General features: G+C 39.9%; 1 protein-coding gene across 5 annotated transcripts in view; it reads left to right on the top strand.

Moving 5' to 3' along the window:
- Window positions 1–16945, top strand: part of FAM110B (family with sequence similarity 110 member B) — a 167892-nt gene that overhangs the window by 78488 nt on the left and 72459 nt on the right. For 2 of the 5 annotated variants that reach the window (XM_054692256.1, XM_054692257.1), the window contains exon 3: window positions 15017–15104. The exons of 1 other annotated variant lie outside the window; for it this stretch is intronic. The gene's annotated coding sequence lies outside the window, so the exon portion shown is untranslated. Of the gene's footprint in view, window positions 1–14181; window positions 14268–15016; window positions 15105–16238; window positions 16436–16945 lie in introns of all 5 variants that reach the window. 2 more of the 5 variants (XM_054692259.1, XM_054692258.1) reach the window with 2 other exon arrangements.

Here is a 16945-nt window from a genome sequence, read left to right as displayed (position 1 = left end):
TTAATGACACAGATGAGGAAATTCAAGCATTCCTCTAATTTACCCAAGGTTATCAGATGAAAAATAATGAGATTGGTATAAAGTAGAACAGTAGAAGTTGAGAAGCATGTGGTGGTATTATTCTAGCAACAGAATTTCTCCCAAGAAGTATCATTCAAGACATAACCTCTCAAGTTTTCATGTGACACTTTCAAAATATCTCTTCTTTGGCCTCTACTGAATTAAAAAGTTTCAGAAAGATCCCAGATGAATTCCATAATATGTTCTTCAGCTATGTATTTGTTTGATTTGCAAGTTTAATCTTTCACAGTTACTAATGTTAAAACATTTATGAACATTCATGCCATGCATACTTGAGGTTCTTCCATGAAGCTTTTCCTTAAAATAGCATCTAGCACTACTCATGCATGATTATATGCCTTGATTCTGGACAGTAAGTATAGCGATGCATTCAAAATTGGTGTTAGTGCTGTACATAATTATTTAAAATCATAGGAAATTATTTAGCTGACATGTTGACTTATTTACTTTAGGAGACAAGACTACAATTTAGGACATTAGTTTATTGTAATTTAAGGTTTTGTGAGAATTATCCCATAGTCCATGAAGAGTTCAATCACAGGCCTTTTTGGTAATAGAGATTATAGGTGAGATTAAACACTGGCATCCTAGAAGATGCCTGTCAATGTCCCAGAAACATGGTATGATTTTAGAGCAGAGAGAATGCCAACACTTAGCTCAGGATGACTTATGCAACTAATTCACAGCTCTTATTGGTAAATAATGATTAATTTTTATTTATATCAAATTCAATTACAGTATCTGATTATTATATTGTTATAAATGATTATTTAGTGATATCTAATTTATCTGCTCATGGGGTAATTCATTTCTTGGTGTGAATCTGGGAACAAACATAGTTTCAGTGAGAAGGAGTAAAGTAGGAATGAGTTGAGTCTAGAGTCCCTGAGTAAGTAGTATACTGATTTTGAACAGTTCCTGATCTCTAAATTGAGAATAATAACAATACCTTCCTGAGAGCATTTAGAGAAGTCTCAAGGCAAAACATGTATGTGAAGTTTCCTTGTTGATTTCAAACCTTTGTTGAGGCTTAGTCATTGGCATTGTTTTATTTATCTCCTTCCCTGCTCTGGGAGGTCAGTATCCTGATTCTAACACAGTATTTGATAAATGATAGGAGCTAAATAAATGCTGAATGTCATTATGAGGAGAGAGAAGAAGAATCTCGATAATAGAGAACTCCATTTAAGGTCCACTTGAGTCCCAGGCCTACAAGTAAGAGAAACCGTGACTTCTTCACCATCAGGTATAGTCTTAAGACCGGAGGTATTTACGTGTGAGTTCATATGTAACCATACAAAAACCTTAGGAGGAAAGTTCTGCTGATACTGTTTTCTTGTTAGACAAAGACAGTGGACATGGGTGAGGTTAAATAACTTGCCCACATTCACATTCATAATGTCTGTGAGAGTTGGAACCAGAGACCCCACAGTCTTATTCCAGAGAATGAGGCCTAATTCCAGACCATCTGCCTCTGGGATGCCTCCTTCTTAACATCTTAGGGGCCAATGCTCTTTTACTTATCTTCATGATTTCAGTGTTCTGCACATAAAAAGGCATTAATATTCAAACATAAAATTATTCATGTTACATATTTTTTTTTCCTTTGTAGTGAGAATCCTTTACACACCACATTGAATAACATAATATCAAAATTTTCCCACTATGTGGAAAGTCTGGGGTGAAGATATGAGAGTAATAATTCCTCTAGAAAAATATATCTTTATGTTCATTTAGTGAGGACATTAGCAAACATTAGCAAGACAAAAATTTGACCTCTGCTTCTCTATTTCCTCAGTCTATAAGGATCCAAAGCTATTCCCAGTTAGGGCTTTCTCTGCTTTCCAACCTTCTCTCTTGCTATGTTTCCCCAGAATCTGCTGTTTTAGCTTTATCTTTGATTAGGAATGGTGAATACACTATATACAGTAAGGACAGAATTGCACATTTGAAGAAAATGTCTGCCAAGAATGCCCAAGACAGAATCACAACCTGGTTCTGGGCTGATGGCTCTTTTCTGAAGCTTCTTCCCTTTCAGCAAACCTCCAGGTGCTTCCTGCTTCCCTCACCGCTGTCAGTGGGGGGCCATAGACCAACCCCTGATCACACAGTAGAGGCTTAACTTAACTTGGATTAATGAAGCAGTATTACCACTTAACTTGGATTAATGAAGCAGCATTTTAGTTTCTCGAATAACCCTATCTTCTTTGTCTTAAACTTCCATTGTCGTTGGTATTTTGTAAGTAAAGGATCCCCACCCCTTTCAGGTGTCATTACCCAGGTACTCTCCCACCAAATCACTTTAGTCCACCCCATAGTCTATTGTGGTCCCAGCCCACCTTGTGCTCACCCCTCTTCCTCCCCTTCTGGAAGCTTCAATTCTATAGTCAGCTTTCAAGGGCTAGAGAAACCACATAAAGGGTCAGATAAAGATTCGCACTAAACTTCTGTTTCTTCAGTGCTACAAGTCAGGATGCTGAGGGTTAATCTTACTAGTTATTTAGAATCATGCCTATTTAAGGCACACATCATTGACAGTTATTAGCTACCACAATGCTTTGTCATTGTAGTTATTAAGGAGAGTTTAGTGTAATGTTAATTTTTCATTGCCCAGTGCCTATTCATGCAGGGCTCTGCTGTCCGCATGATTTTCAGACATGAAAATGAGACATGAATGAGCTACCCATGTGCCTCCTACCTCATCAGCTGAATAAACATGTTTGACTTATAAACCTACATAAATATAAATGAAAGAAAGTGAGTGTTTTCTGGATAATATGGAAGTCCTTTTATCATGTGATGCTTAAATTTGTATGCAATGAGAGAATTTAACTCTGTAAGTTACAATTGGTTACTTTGTGTAGTTAAGAAACAAATATTTGGTAAAAATCAAAGGTTTTAAAAAAAATCAAAGGTTTTACAAGACAGATGAATCAAAAAGATACTTTCCTAAGAATAACATTACTTTTTGCATCAAAATTTCACAACTTACTTAGGTTACCCTAATTGATTAGTTTTCTCAGCATTTGGGGGAAAATGTCCTTTGCACATCACCGTATTCCACCTCCCTATGTAATCCTGCTGACTTACACAGAAGCGCCTCTCTGAATTCTTAATTTGGATGATGTAATGTTAAATGCTTGTTGACTTGTGAGCTCATCTCCAGGATAGGAGTCTTGACTACTTTTTATAAAAAATGGCACAGCATAGGAAGGGATCATGATCTCAGGTAGAAGAACAAGGAGCTGACTGTGTAGTTTTAGAACTTGAGGAGATTCGGAGGCCAGATGGACCTATATGGACTGTTAAGGTTGGAGTTGCTTAGTACTTTCACACGTGGGCTTGGGTACTGAATATTAGAAGGGTAGATGGCATGGCAAATGTAAATTTTGTCAGTATAAATTTTTTTGAGGATTAGCCCCACACCTAGGTTTTTTTTCCTCTACTTCTACCATGTGACTTACTACTTTTGGCCTAATATATCAGTCATATTCCTGGTAAGTAGACATGATTAGACTAATTTCAGTGCAATAACATTGACCTATGTTTTCATAGGTTTCATAGTACTTTCAAAGTTGAAAGTACTAGTCAGCGGTTCATTGAGTGGACTGGAATGACAAACAGCAAGAGTGCCTGATACTGCATAAGGTCTCATGGGCCTATTTGAGGGGTGCAGCAAGAAAGTGATCCAAGAGGATGGGTCAGGGAGGTCCCTGGGAGATATGTCCAAGCAGTGTGGTTTAGCATATTTGCAGTCCATCTACACAAGGTTCCTGAGAAGTCACTTTTTGAAGATGTGTGGACTACATTGCATCTCCATCTTATAGGCTGGCACAGAGGCTGTCAGACAGCCAAGGTCACCAGAGTGTCTATGAGAAGGTATCCCTGAATCAACCTTCCCTTAAATTCATAACCCCTTACTTGTCTCATTGTATCTACCCTTTCATCTTTCTTCATTAGTAATAAAGAAAAGAATCATTAGCGAAAAAAATAGAAAAAGGTGACTATATGTCTAAGCTATGAGAAGACACTCAAAAACACTTATTATAAACAGCCCCACATGGAGCCTCACGTGTTGTTTATGCAGCCCGGCAAGATGACTACATACAACCATTTTTCTCAGCAGGTGACTTGGGGGAGGCCCCAAGACTTGACTCACACAACCATTTCCTGCATTGACATATAAAGGGACCCTGCTCAGGCTGTGGAGTCACTTCACAGTAAATGGGTAAGATACTAAGTGAAAGAAGAGGAAGGGGAAGACTGTGTGTGAACTTTGGAGCAGTTAATTTCTAGCAGCCTAGTTCAGTCTTTCCCAACACAACCACAATACAATTGCCTTGACCATCCAGTATGCAACATTTTTTAATTAATAAGAAAAGAAAGAAAACTTGATGCTATCCTTTACTTAATAAGAAAGGAAAAGTAGGGCCTCCCCGGTGGTGCAGCAGTTGAGGGCTGGGTTGCGAAGCTTCCCGCAGCCTCTGCAGTGCCTGTTTGATCCCCGGCTGCTCCCCGGCCACCGGAGGAGGGTCCCACATGGCACGCAGACCTCTCCTGCCGCCCACTGCTCCCCTCAGCAGTGTACTTCGGTCCTTCTGCCTGCTCTGCTCCCCGCTCTGGCTCTGGTGAATTCTCTCACCCTCCCGCGCTTCTGACTGTACCCAGTGCTTGTATAAATAAATAAATCAATCAAAAAAAAATGAGAAAGAAAAAGAAAGAAAGAAAAAGAAAGAAAGGAAAAGTAAAGTTAATGTCTGGGTGTGAGCAACAGAGACAGAAGGGCCACAGCCACACATATGCTTCCCACTGTTGTCTGATCCCTGAAAGAGTCTGAGTGTTTCCTTCCTCCCTCGCTCCCTCCCTCCCACACTGGTTTACAACACATAATGTGTATTTACAATTTAGAGATATAGGTTCACATCTCTTCAAATATATGTTGCCATACCACTACCATACTCACCACCAAAGCATGCATAATCCTCCATTTTATTTTTTTGGTTCCCCCCCACCTTGGCTCCACACCCCTTATTCTCCCCCTCTGCTAGCCTCAGATTTGCAGTCCTATTTCTAGGGTTTGTATTGATTTTGGTTTAGTTATGTATGTTCTTTTGTTTTGTTTCACTATATGTCACATGTAGTCATTCTTTTTATTACTTTTTTTTAATGAAGTGCCATTGTATTACATCCTTGTTAATATTTTCACAGTATAGGATTCCTCCCTTCATGTATGGTCATTGTAGCTCTCCCACCACCAACTATTCAGTTATCAAAAAAGATAAGCTTATACCATTTGCAGCAACATGGATGAACTGGAAAAGATTACAAGCAAAATCAGCCAGGAGAAAGATAAATACTGGATGGTGTCATTTCTGTATGGAATATAGAGAGACCAAACAAAGAGTCAGATAAAGACAAACATTAAAACCAACCCTTGGAAGCTGACATTGTATCTGAGGCATCCAAGAGGGGAATGGGAAGGGTGAGCACTAAGGGTGGGGGAAGGCAGTGTTGAGCACATTGACTATGTTGGAGAATTTTGTGGAGAATTATGGTTATTTTGACACTCTCGACTTTTCTTTAAAGTGGGGGTAAGTGGCTTTCTAGAGCCCCCTGGTGGGTTGAGGCTTCCCCTAGACAACAGGATAGTCCTCAATCATAGTGGCTTAGCACGTGAGGAGGCCTTTTCTCATCCAGGTCTTATTTCTCAGCACAGATATAGCTCTGCTGGGTCTCTTTCAGCAGGATTGAGTCTGAGAAAAAACTGAAATTGAGAATCTTCTGATTGGAATATTGTGATCAGTCTAAAGTTGTCTTGGAACCAGGGGCTTAAAACAGAATCATTTTTTTTTTAGTATGTGAATCCTAATTCCTTTTCCAATGGCAGAAAACTATAACTGGTCTATCTTTGTGGGAAATTCTCTACACAGACCCTCCTCTCCTTGTTCTCCAAGGTTAGGGTATCAAAACAGATGTTGAAGAAATGCATTCAGTGAGGTAAATGGTGTCAGTGGCTGCCCTTGCCCAAGGTAGCAGATGTGAAATGTACATGTGTTCTTTTGTGCAGGGAAGGGTAGTGAGGGTTTTGACTGGGAAGGAAGAGGAAATCTGTTCCCAGAAGAAGAGTCGAAAGGAGTGAATAGGTAGTCAGGTTTCCAGAGGACTTGGAATACCTTTTCCCTTCTTGTGAGTACTGTTTGTGACTGTCCTCACCTTCCTTCTGTATCCTCTGGCTCTCCTGGCCCCAGATCTGCACAGCACAGCTGGTTCTCTCCCACACTCGAGCCCAAAGTCTTCTTCAGCCACCGACCAGACTCTTCATCCCCACTCATGTGCATTCACAGCGTCCTGTGCTTCACATTAGTTTACACCCATCTAATGACTCATTTGTTAGTGAATCACTAAGTGTTTCTCTTCTTCATTAGAATCGAAGCCCCATGAGAAATCAGACCACTCTTGCACTTGCTGCAGGATTCCCAATGCCCAGCACTTAGTAGGAGCCAAAAACTTCATTGAATGAATGTTTTTTTTCAGCATCAAGGATAAGTTGACCAAAGTGCAAAGGCAAATGTACTTACTCCAGAGGTTAAAAATCTCTATCGAGTGCCTCCCCTGGTGGCACAGGTGGTTAAGCGCAGCACTATGAAGCTGTCCACAGCTTCTGCAGGTCCGGTTTGACCCAGTCCCACATGGCGCAGCAGACCTCTCCTGTCACGCCCGCTGCTCCCCTCAGCAGTGTATTTCCGTCGTCTGCCTGTTCTGCTCCCGAATCTGGCCTGTACCCCGGTTCTTGTGTAAATAAATAAATAAATAAAAATCCTTAAAAAAAATCTCAATCGACTCACCTAGCAGAGTGCCAGTAAGATTGCCAACTCTTTCGCAGTTTCAGAACAAATACTGATTCTCAACATGTTGAAAGATAAGACCTAAGAAAGGACAGTTGCTTCCTTCTCTTGCAAAGTGTCTGTTTAATGTCTTACACAAAAAAGGCATGAGAGTGAATTAATCAAACAGCTTTTTAAAAGTGCCTTTTTTTGAGCTAGCAGTCTGTTAAATGAAGAGGAAGGCAGAACACTTCCATGTTTCCTAGATAAATGCCTGAAAGTGTTACTAGTCTGTATCCTGGCAGCCTCCAGGGAGCTCTGCCTTAGGCCAAATCACTGAAGCCAATTCCTCTTGGGAGTTTTGCTCCTGATAATGGTGATTGCACTTTGATAATTCATATGGACATGCTTCCAGGGAGAACATGCAGTGATCATTTTCTTTAGCAAATTTGTCTCCATCCTAGTCTCACGAGTTTGTATCTGTGTCTACATTTCCACACAGTTTTTTACTCTTGAATTTATGGACCAGGAGTTTCCATGCTTCCCCTGAAATTTTATGGGTCATGTCTCTCCTAGGAGTAGCCCACTTCCCACACAGCTTGTGGTACGCAAAGATGGAACAATGAAAAATGCCCTTAGTCAATATTTTTTCTATGGCTACTAATAAATTTCTGGGGATATTTGGTTCTTTAGAGCAAATCATCATGTCTGTTAAGTATATCAGCTTTTTGTAAAGGGTTTTCAAATAAAAAGACAAAACTACTGAAATGAGAAATTTAAAAATCGTCATTGCATTGGAAATTGAACACTGCAACATGGCAATTTCTGGGAATTATGAAAAAGAAACTTAACAGAATGACAGATTTGATTAATATCCCAGAATTGTTTATTTTGTAGAACATTTGAGAAAAAAGAAATGACTTTAAGGGGAAAGAAATGAATAAATAAATGGGCTGCAGGGACAAAAGTTTTATGTGACTAACTGTCTTCTCTCTCCTTTTCATATACACTTACTACTTAAAATTTGATCAGACTCACCATTCCCTATTTTATATTTCATAGAAAGTACTTTTCCACTATATATCATTTAACCCACATTGAAGGTTATCAATGAAATACAATTATCAGCACATAATGTCCTTAAACAATCAATTCATGTAGAATCAAATGAAATTAATGAATACTATATATCCAAAAGAAAGTAGGTGAAATAACTTTGTTACTATAGTGAATACTAATAATGGCTCTGTGTGAGTAATCAGCCATTATCTTTTCACCACAAATTACTTCTAAATGCTCTTCTGAAAAAACTATATACTGGACACGTGTTTAAATACTTCTTTTTTGAGTGTGTGATATTAGAAAAGAGTGGGACAATATGGTGTAGGAAAAAAAAAAAAAAAACACTGCCATTAATATGACTTAGTTGAGCACTCACTCTGAGCCAGGCCCTGGTTAACTGCTTATAGTTTACTGACAACAGTTCTCCATGGTGGCTCCCATTTTTGCGTTAGGGGCACAGAGTACTACAGTCATGTGCCCAAAGTCACACAGAATCTACACTCCACAGTCCGGCTGTTAGAATACTTTTCATCTGTTTGTCAAACTGCCTCTGCAGGTTTGACTCTGGGGCAAAGTTACACTAATTTACCATTAAATTGTGCAGTGGGCAGATTTCTTTAAATTTTGCTTTAACAATAATTTTTGATATTGTTTTTTCATATTTTATGTCTCTGAATTACTGTTCTTCACTGTGATCAAGATTATAATTTTTGACACCTTAAATAACACGTTTCTAGTATGGATGGGAAATTGCATGGTGTTCCGAACTATATTGAGAGGTTAATTAGCACTTTAGGACAAATAAATGGCAAGTTACTCATCAGTGCAAATAAAATTAGATGCAGGTTTTATAGCCCAACCACGAATAACTTAGTGATATCGATTTTGTTACTTATTTCTCAGTGCTGGAACCTGTTAAGTTTAAGTAATCCAGTAGCACTGTACATCAATTTAACCATTCTTTGTTTTTCCTGGGTTGGAAGAAAAACAAGAATGCACTTTAAAAATCAGTTATAGTTTATAAGGTGACACATTAATCCTAAAAAAAGACAGGAAATCGAGATGATTTTGTCTGTGGGGTTTAATTTATTAAAATTTAATTTGCTCATGTGCTTTGCCCCAATAGCTCTGTGCTAGCAAACTAGCTATAATTAGATTAGCAGCCTGCTAAATGCTGGTGACAGCCTGCGCCTCAGCGAGCATGTGCCGGATTCTGCATGAGCCTCTCCTCATTGGCTGCTAGCGCTGCTGCTCGCTGGTTTGATAGGTTTCCACAGTACTCTTTATGCTGCATTGGAGACATAGATACAGAGATACTCTATGTGTTCTTCCAACGGTGGAGATGCTTAGCTGGTCACATTAAGAAGGCGAAGAAGAGAAGGCGTTTGTCTTTGTTACAGAGCACGGCAGTCGCCTACTACTGCTGACTGCAAAAGGAGATCAGGGAAGAAGTTTCAGTTCATGGTAATTACTTTGACTATTTCACAGGAAAAACACAGCCATGCATGAAATGAAGCATGTTTGTCATGTCATCTGTTTAATTTGATCTTGCTTTTGTTAATATCACGCGTATTCTGGCATTCCATAGTAAAATATGCTCTTCTGGAGCAGACTGGGTTGGAAAACAGCAGCCCTCTTCAGGAAGGAATATTGTTTTTACCTGGTTTCCAGAGTGCATGTGCTGGCAAGTGATTCTTATTGGTCCCCTTCTGTTTTGCAAAGCCTGATGTTGTATCAATTTAGGTGTCTTTGGAGGTGCATTTCAGTGCCTGGTTGACTTTGTTTGCACTGAGTCCAGACTGTCCTGAATAATGAGCCATCAAGGAGAGTTCGGTAAAACACACTTTAATTAGGACAGGGCAGCGGTTCTCTGGATGTCGACACAGGGTCTTAGCAGAAGTAATGCGCTATTGTTTCTTCAGAGATGTATGCAGCCTTCATTTTGGATGGTTTTCTTTGTTTCACCGTCTGTAGTTTTTATTAAGCCGTGTTAGTATAGAGCTGGTGGCATATTCCATTCTGCCAAAAATATTTATAGGTCTGTCTTCAGCTGTGCCAAAGAGAATTTTTGAGTCAGGGCTTTGTTTAACAGGGACATAGCTTTTGAAGTTGAAATGAAATTGCAGAAAGGTGGGGTTCTTCCCACTCTATTTGACAGCCTTTAAAGATTTCTATTAACTGTTGCCTGGATTATTTTCCAATCAAAGAATAATCTGAACTTGTGGAATAGAGATGTTACATTCTGATGGGGGCAAGGAGGGGGGGAATTAAATGGCCAAGCCTGAGCTTACAGAAATCCAAACAGATGTAATATGAGTTACTGCCTCTCACTATACCTTTTCTATAGAGAAGAGCCTCCTGCTCCCATTTAGTCCTCAAACTCAAAAATTGATGTCCGCACTGTATCAGACCATAGAGACCACAGAAACTTGGGTATTGAGTCACCAGTCACACAGCTGGCTGGCTGCCACCATGCGTCTGATATCACTGGAGAGCCTTACTGATATCTGAAAACTGTCAGGAATTATTTCTCTGCTCTTGGAAAACCAAATGTTGCCATTCCAGTATTTTGCTCAAATAACTTTTCATTTAAAACTCCATGCTGAGTGAAGAGCCTCAATATATTCTTTGGTAAAGGAAAACTTCAGAATACTAACTCACTTTCCCAGATTCCTTCCCTATCCATCCTGAAGTGGAATGAATCATCCAGTGTAATATTTCACTCACAATAACAGTTTTCAGGAAAAAATGAGGAATATTATATAAGTTTGTCATTTAATAATGCTGCCTTACATGTAATAGGAAACCCTGATAGCTGTTCTTGCTGATACGGTGTCTCTATGACTTTAAGCAGCCTGCAGTGTTTTCACTTTTAAGATACCATGCATGGCAAGATGAACAAGAGAAGGGTCCTTTTCTGAGACCATTCACCTTCTCTTTGGGCTCCCTTGTGCATTCAGATTTCATAAGGTTGCACAGGGATGGCTGAGAGCTCAGTTTCAGAGATAGCGGTTTTGCTTTTTCTTCAGCATCCCGGATCCCACTCCTTTCTTCTCTGCCTGGCTTGCTTCCTGCTGTGGATGTGTTGATAACCTCTCTGAAGATCAGCAGTTAGAATTGAAGTCTTATTTAGGGAAGAATAACTTGAATAATTGAAGCAATTCCATAATCTTCTCTCTCTCTCCTTCTTTTCATCTCCTAAAATACTTTCTATATTATTTTGGCCTTAGAGAATTTCTAAGAAGCAGGATGCCTTTAATGTAAATGAGTCTTGTCAAATGTAAACATTGTAAAACTCTCTATGGGAGCACAACCCCAAGAAGCTGGAGTTGTAGGAAGCTGAGGGTTGTAGGAAGCTGAGGGAAGTAGTTCCAAGTGCTGTTGATTCTCAAGAGCTGTGTCTGAAAAGACTTTACGTGTTTTAGACTAGATTAGAAAGAAGTTCTTAAAAATGTAAATGTCTCTGTGTGTTGGGTCATGCAAGATGATATCCCAAAGGGTCTCTCAACATCTATTAAAGGGTCATTTCCATGCTAGCAATAAAAGCAAAAAATATTTTATAAAATAAAAATTATCTATATTTTTGTAAAGTAACAATATATATACTTTTATCATCAGGTGAAACATCTTAACTTTCTTTGTTACTACATTAAGGGGGGGGGGTCTGTGTATTCTTGATAAGAAAATAAAAAAAAGTATTTCTTCGATACTTTAAAATTTTGTTCTCTCCTTTATTGTCATCCCATAGCTCTTTACAGAAGAAAATAAAATGGCATTTCTGTCCATCAAAAATAGATCTATTAGCATGAACTAAAGTAGAAAACATATTTTAAAATTAAGACATCATCTATAACATTATAAAGTGATACTTTAACTTTTTTTCTCCTAGAGCCTTATAATTAGAGCAGGAAAAATGGTAATCAGTTTAAAAATAAAAAGGCATGCCATGTAAATTATGATGTGCCACAAAGCAACCAGACTGAACGAGGCCTGACAATAATTGCAAAAAAAAGAGCAATAACCCATCCTTGCTATAGGATGGAAGAGTTCAGGGCAATACTCAGAGGTGATTTTGTGGCCAGTAACTTGGGCATCTGTGGTGTCAAGATAACTGAAGGAGAGGTATCATTAGCGATTGATAAATATTTAAAGAATAACTTTCCCAAATGTGCCTGATGGGAAAAATATGAGGCATTAAGCCTTTCATCTAAGTGTATTTATTTTTTTTCTTTTATTGCTTTATTGTATGAATATGAGCACTGAGCATGTGCTCAGTTCTATACTAAGCTGCAGTAAATGATAGAAAGCACAGCCTTCCCCTAGTGTGTATGGGGGGGAAGGGGGCGGGGCTGCCAGGGAAGACTTCAGGAGAAGAGTGGTAGCAGTGCCCCATTTAGAATTTACTATTTCTCACCCATCTTGTGTAACATCTGCTACTGTTAATGTCAGGTAGGTGTCCATGTTGGCCACAGATGTGTTTCAGATTTTATATTCATTTTATGTTTCCCCATGTCATCTTGTGATCCTGTAATAACTACGAGCTTTCATTTCTTTTCTACCTCCTTCCTTCTGACTGTCCTCAAAATACACACTACTTGATTGAATGAACATAGTTTTATTTTAATAGATACATGTCCCATTGGATTTGAAAAAGTAATATATCTAGTAATGTAAAAGTGTATCTTGAAGAAATCATAAAATACTTTAATTATTGTTGTACTCTTAAATAATTTAGTGCTAACTTTTAGAACTGTTTGTATTGCCAGGAATTCTCATTTACTACTGGATGCCTGTTGATTCTTGAAAGTCATTTATTTTTGTATGTGCTCATTAAGGACAGCTTGTAAAATTTGGGTTTGGATTATAACACTTGCATTTCACAATAATATGATTAAGACCTTCTGCTTTCCTTATAGATTTAATTGGATTTAGAAATTGTAAATTCTGGGCCTCCCCGGTGGTGCAGCGGTTGAGCGCTGGGTTGCAAAGCTGCCCGCAGCCTCTGCAGCGCCTGTTCAATCACCGGCCCCCGGGCGTGGGTCCAACATGGCGCGCAGACCTCTCCTGCTGCCCACTGCTCCCCTCAGCAGTGTACTTTGGTCCTTCTGCCTGTTCTGCTCCCTGTTCAGGCTCTGGTGAATTCTCTCACCCTCCCACGCTTCTTAGTGTACCCAGTGCTTGTATAAATAAGTCTTTAAAAAAAAAAAAAAAGAAATTGTAAATTCTGTCAAATTTGGAGAGAAATCTACTCTCAAGGTCACATAATTACTTACCTTAGATAAGATCAGTAGCGAAATGTCTATATGAGAACTGATACTGCATTCCTCATGTTGCAGGAGCTGCAACCCGAGACCCTTTCTAATTCTGTAGTGTCTGTCCTAGTCAGGCTCCCACACCTAGTTTTTCACAGCCTGTCCCGCTCAATGAACTAGAAGTGTTTTCCTTCAAGCTGATTGTCAAGACCATGAGTCCGACCTTGCTGGCATCGATAACAGCTTCCTTCTGCTTTCCTCCTGTCTCATAATTCCTTCCAGTGTCCTGCTTTTCTCCCCCACCTTCTAGGTAGACACTCTCGAATGTTTGTCCTGCTTTCCATGGGTTGATTCATCTTTCACCACATACTCAGCCGCCCCTCCAGTGTTCCTCTTGTCCTGGATACCAGCTGCCCTGTGCCTAGAATGTGCTTCTCCCAGTAGCCCCATGGCTTACTCCATCACTGCCTTCAGAGTTTTGCTCAGATGTCTCCAATGGCCATCTCACAGAGACATTATGAAATAGAATTTTTTGCATTTGTTTATTTTTTAACTTTTCCTCTCTGGAATATAAACTCTGAGGTCTGAGATTTTTATCTTAACTCCTAGAACATTGACTAGAACTTGGTTCACATAGAAAGTGTTGAGTCAGCACGTGAATGAATGAAAGAACCTCGAGTGGGAGAGTCACAGTGAGGGTCAAAGTTGATCTAGAGGCAATCTGGGCTCTGCCCAGCCCGCTGAGTGGTTTTTCCTGAGCCCCGCCTCAGGCTTCTATTATCTGTTCTGAAATGGGGATTGTGTAGTAGCTGGGTTCTGAGGCCAGACTCGGGATGTACAAAGCTGCAGTTCTGGAAATGAGATGACATCATGTTAAACTTGATATTACATCACTAACAACAACTTGATGTTTTTATTCTTACTTCTGTGTAATTGCTATCTATGGTTAAATATCTCTCCAGGGCCTCACTGGTGGCGCAGCGGTTGAGCGCTGGGTTGCAAAGCTGCCCGCAGCCTCTGCAGCGCAGGTTCGATCCCCAGCCACCAGGTGAGGGTCCCACACGGCGGGTGCGCAGACCTCTCCTGCTGCCCGCTGCTCCCCTCAGCAGTGTACTTCAGTCCTTCTGCCTGCTCTGCTCCCCGCTCTGGCTCTGGTGGATTCTTCACCCTTCTGCGCCTCTGACTATACCCAGTGCTTTTATAAAGAAATAAATAAATCTTAAAAAACAAATAAATCAATAAATATTTCTCCAGGAAAATAGTTGAATGAAACAATTAGCTTCTAAATGATGTAAAAACTAATGCATTTTTATGTAATGCCATGTTTGTTATCTGTTTTTAAATTTTATTATACTTTTAATTTTTTTAAATATTTTTTTAGATTTATTTATTTATTTATTTATACAAGAACCGGGGTACAGGCCAGATGCGTGGGAGGGTGAGAGGATTCACCAGAGACAGACAGTGACAGGAGAGGTCTGTCGCACCAGGTGGGACCCTCACCGGCTGGCCGGCGGGATCAAACCCACGCTGCAGAGGCTGCAGACAGCTTCACAGTGCGGCGTTCAACCGCCTGCGCCACTGGGGGAGGCCCTATACTTTTATTTTTTTTAATTTATTGCCAACTTATAAGAGTATTTTCTGTTGCTATACATCTATATCTATAGCTTTATACATAAATATGCATGTGTGTATGCATATATACCTACATATGTGTGTATAGATATAGCTATATAAAAAAGTCTATATATTTTGGTCAATAACAAAACAACCACAATCTTTTCTCTCTACCTTTAGATATTTCATGCTGCAGAGAGTAGTTTCAAACGGAAGGATTACCTGTGATTTCTGCTTCCCAGCCATAAAATACTCATTCCTCTCTTAAGTAAGTATATTGCTTTGCTGTGGTCCATTCTAAGCAGAGGGTATTGATTCTCACTGACAAAGAGGCTGAGGTTCCAGAGAGTTTGCTGTCTGGCCAAAAAAAAGAAAAAAATTGCCAGTAATGCCAGTATTACCAATAATAACTGTAGAAATTATCTGCTAGAAGTTAAGGCTTTCTAAATGCTGAGATGTTTGTCAGTAATACCCCAGATATTTATATAGAAGTGCATGTATTTGAAGATTCAATGAAAGATAAACACCATTTATGCCAATGAGAAGTACACCATGGGTGGGTGGGGAATGAGAGGGTGTTTTTAGACAAGCAAAACCTGTGGAGAGTGTCAAACCCAGGACCCACAGAGGTTGGAGCAAGTGTTGGGGGGCAGTTAGCTCTTGGGAATAAGCCTACTTCGTGGAAGTCACTTCTGGGCACTTTGTCCCAAGTCCATGCCATTCCTGGGATTCTTTTCTGGTCTCTAAAAGTTGGTGTGAACCCAGAAACTTGGATAGCCAGATCCATATTCCTGCGAAGGAGTAAATAGTGGTCAAGGTCCAGTTCACTCTGTCCTATTACAGAGAATTTGAGAACTTAATATTCCCAAATCGGGCAGTAGTAATGTTTGAAAACTGAGAGACATCTCCTCCATTAACTCAGGTCTGTCAACAGCAACCCTCATGAGAACACACAGTTTCAGCCTAAGTGACCATATTCCGAGTGACCACATGCTTTGAGTGGATTGACTAAATTCCTTGAGCCTCCTTTTCAGCATCCTTATGCAATGTACAATGCCTCAATAGCAGGTGTGCATTTTAGCTTATTTTTATTGCACATGAAGGATATTGTTAGGTAAATATTACTGCTTTCTGAGAACCTCAGAATCTAATCTAGACTGACAAGAATCAGCCTGTGTCAGGTGAATTCCGCAAGAATCAGCCTGTGTCAGATGAATTCTGTGAATTCTGCAATAGAAAGAGATGAACTACAAAGAAAAAGCCAAAAGCACCCCTCAGTGACACCTGGAAACCCATAACTCTCATTACCTCATTGTCTTCTTGTCCCAGATACCAGACATTCTGAAATGGAAGACTTGTGCTAATGTTGACTGGGAGGGGATTCAATGTCTTCTATTTTCAGGCCTTGAAGAATTGTACCTGAGCCCAGGTGGATTTAATGAGGAATGCCTACCAACTGGGACTATATTCTCCACTCTGCATTGTTCTAGGAGTGCACCCATTCTAGTTTGCCCATCATTGAGAGGAATCCTGGGAAAATGGACTACTGTGTACATAACACAGTACTAAAAGCATAAGAGCAGGAAAAGTCCTAAGCAGGTCAGAATCCCATCATAGTTCTCAATCTCGCTGTGCTCTTGTTCACAACTGTGTGATGCTCACTAGGTTGGCTGATGACAGCAGTTTAATTTGTAGCCTTCGTGGTCAGTAAAGAATTAGAGTGGGGGGTGCGGGTTATTGAGTAGGCACAGGTGTAATGTTAGCTCCTCAGTCTGTCAACTGCAGGCAGGACTTTTCTTTCTCAACCGAGATTCCTGTATGCCATGTAAGAATATCAGCAAGCCGGTAGGGGGTGGGAAAGATTACATGACATTGTATGGAGTGCACCTGGTACAGCACAGGCATCTGAGAGATGGAGGGCCCCTCCATCTCTATCTAAAGAAGATAGTCAGCTACCTTTTCAGACATATCCATGCTGAGCTTTGCCAATGTTATTATTTAGCTAGGTCCTGCATCAGGAAGATTAAGAAGCACTCAAACAAGGGACTCATTAACGTAAGGTCATTGGGGTGCAGATGCTAAATCTTGACTCATACCGATTTCTCAAAT

The sequence above is a fragment of the Talpa occidentalis genome, unplaced genomic scaffold (assembly GCF_014898055.3).
Source record: "Talpa occidentalis isolate TD23 unplaced genomic scaffold, MPIMG_talOcc4v2.1, whole genome shotgun sequence".
NCBI lineage: Eukaryota > Metazoa > Chordata > Mammalia > Eulipotyphla > Talpidae > Talpa > Talpa occidentalis.
This window is presented reverse-complemented; position numbering and strand designations above follow the sequence as displayed.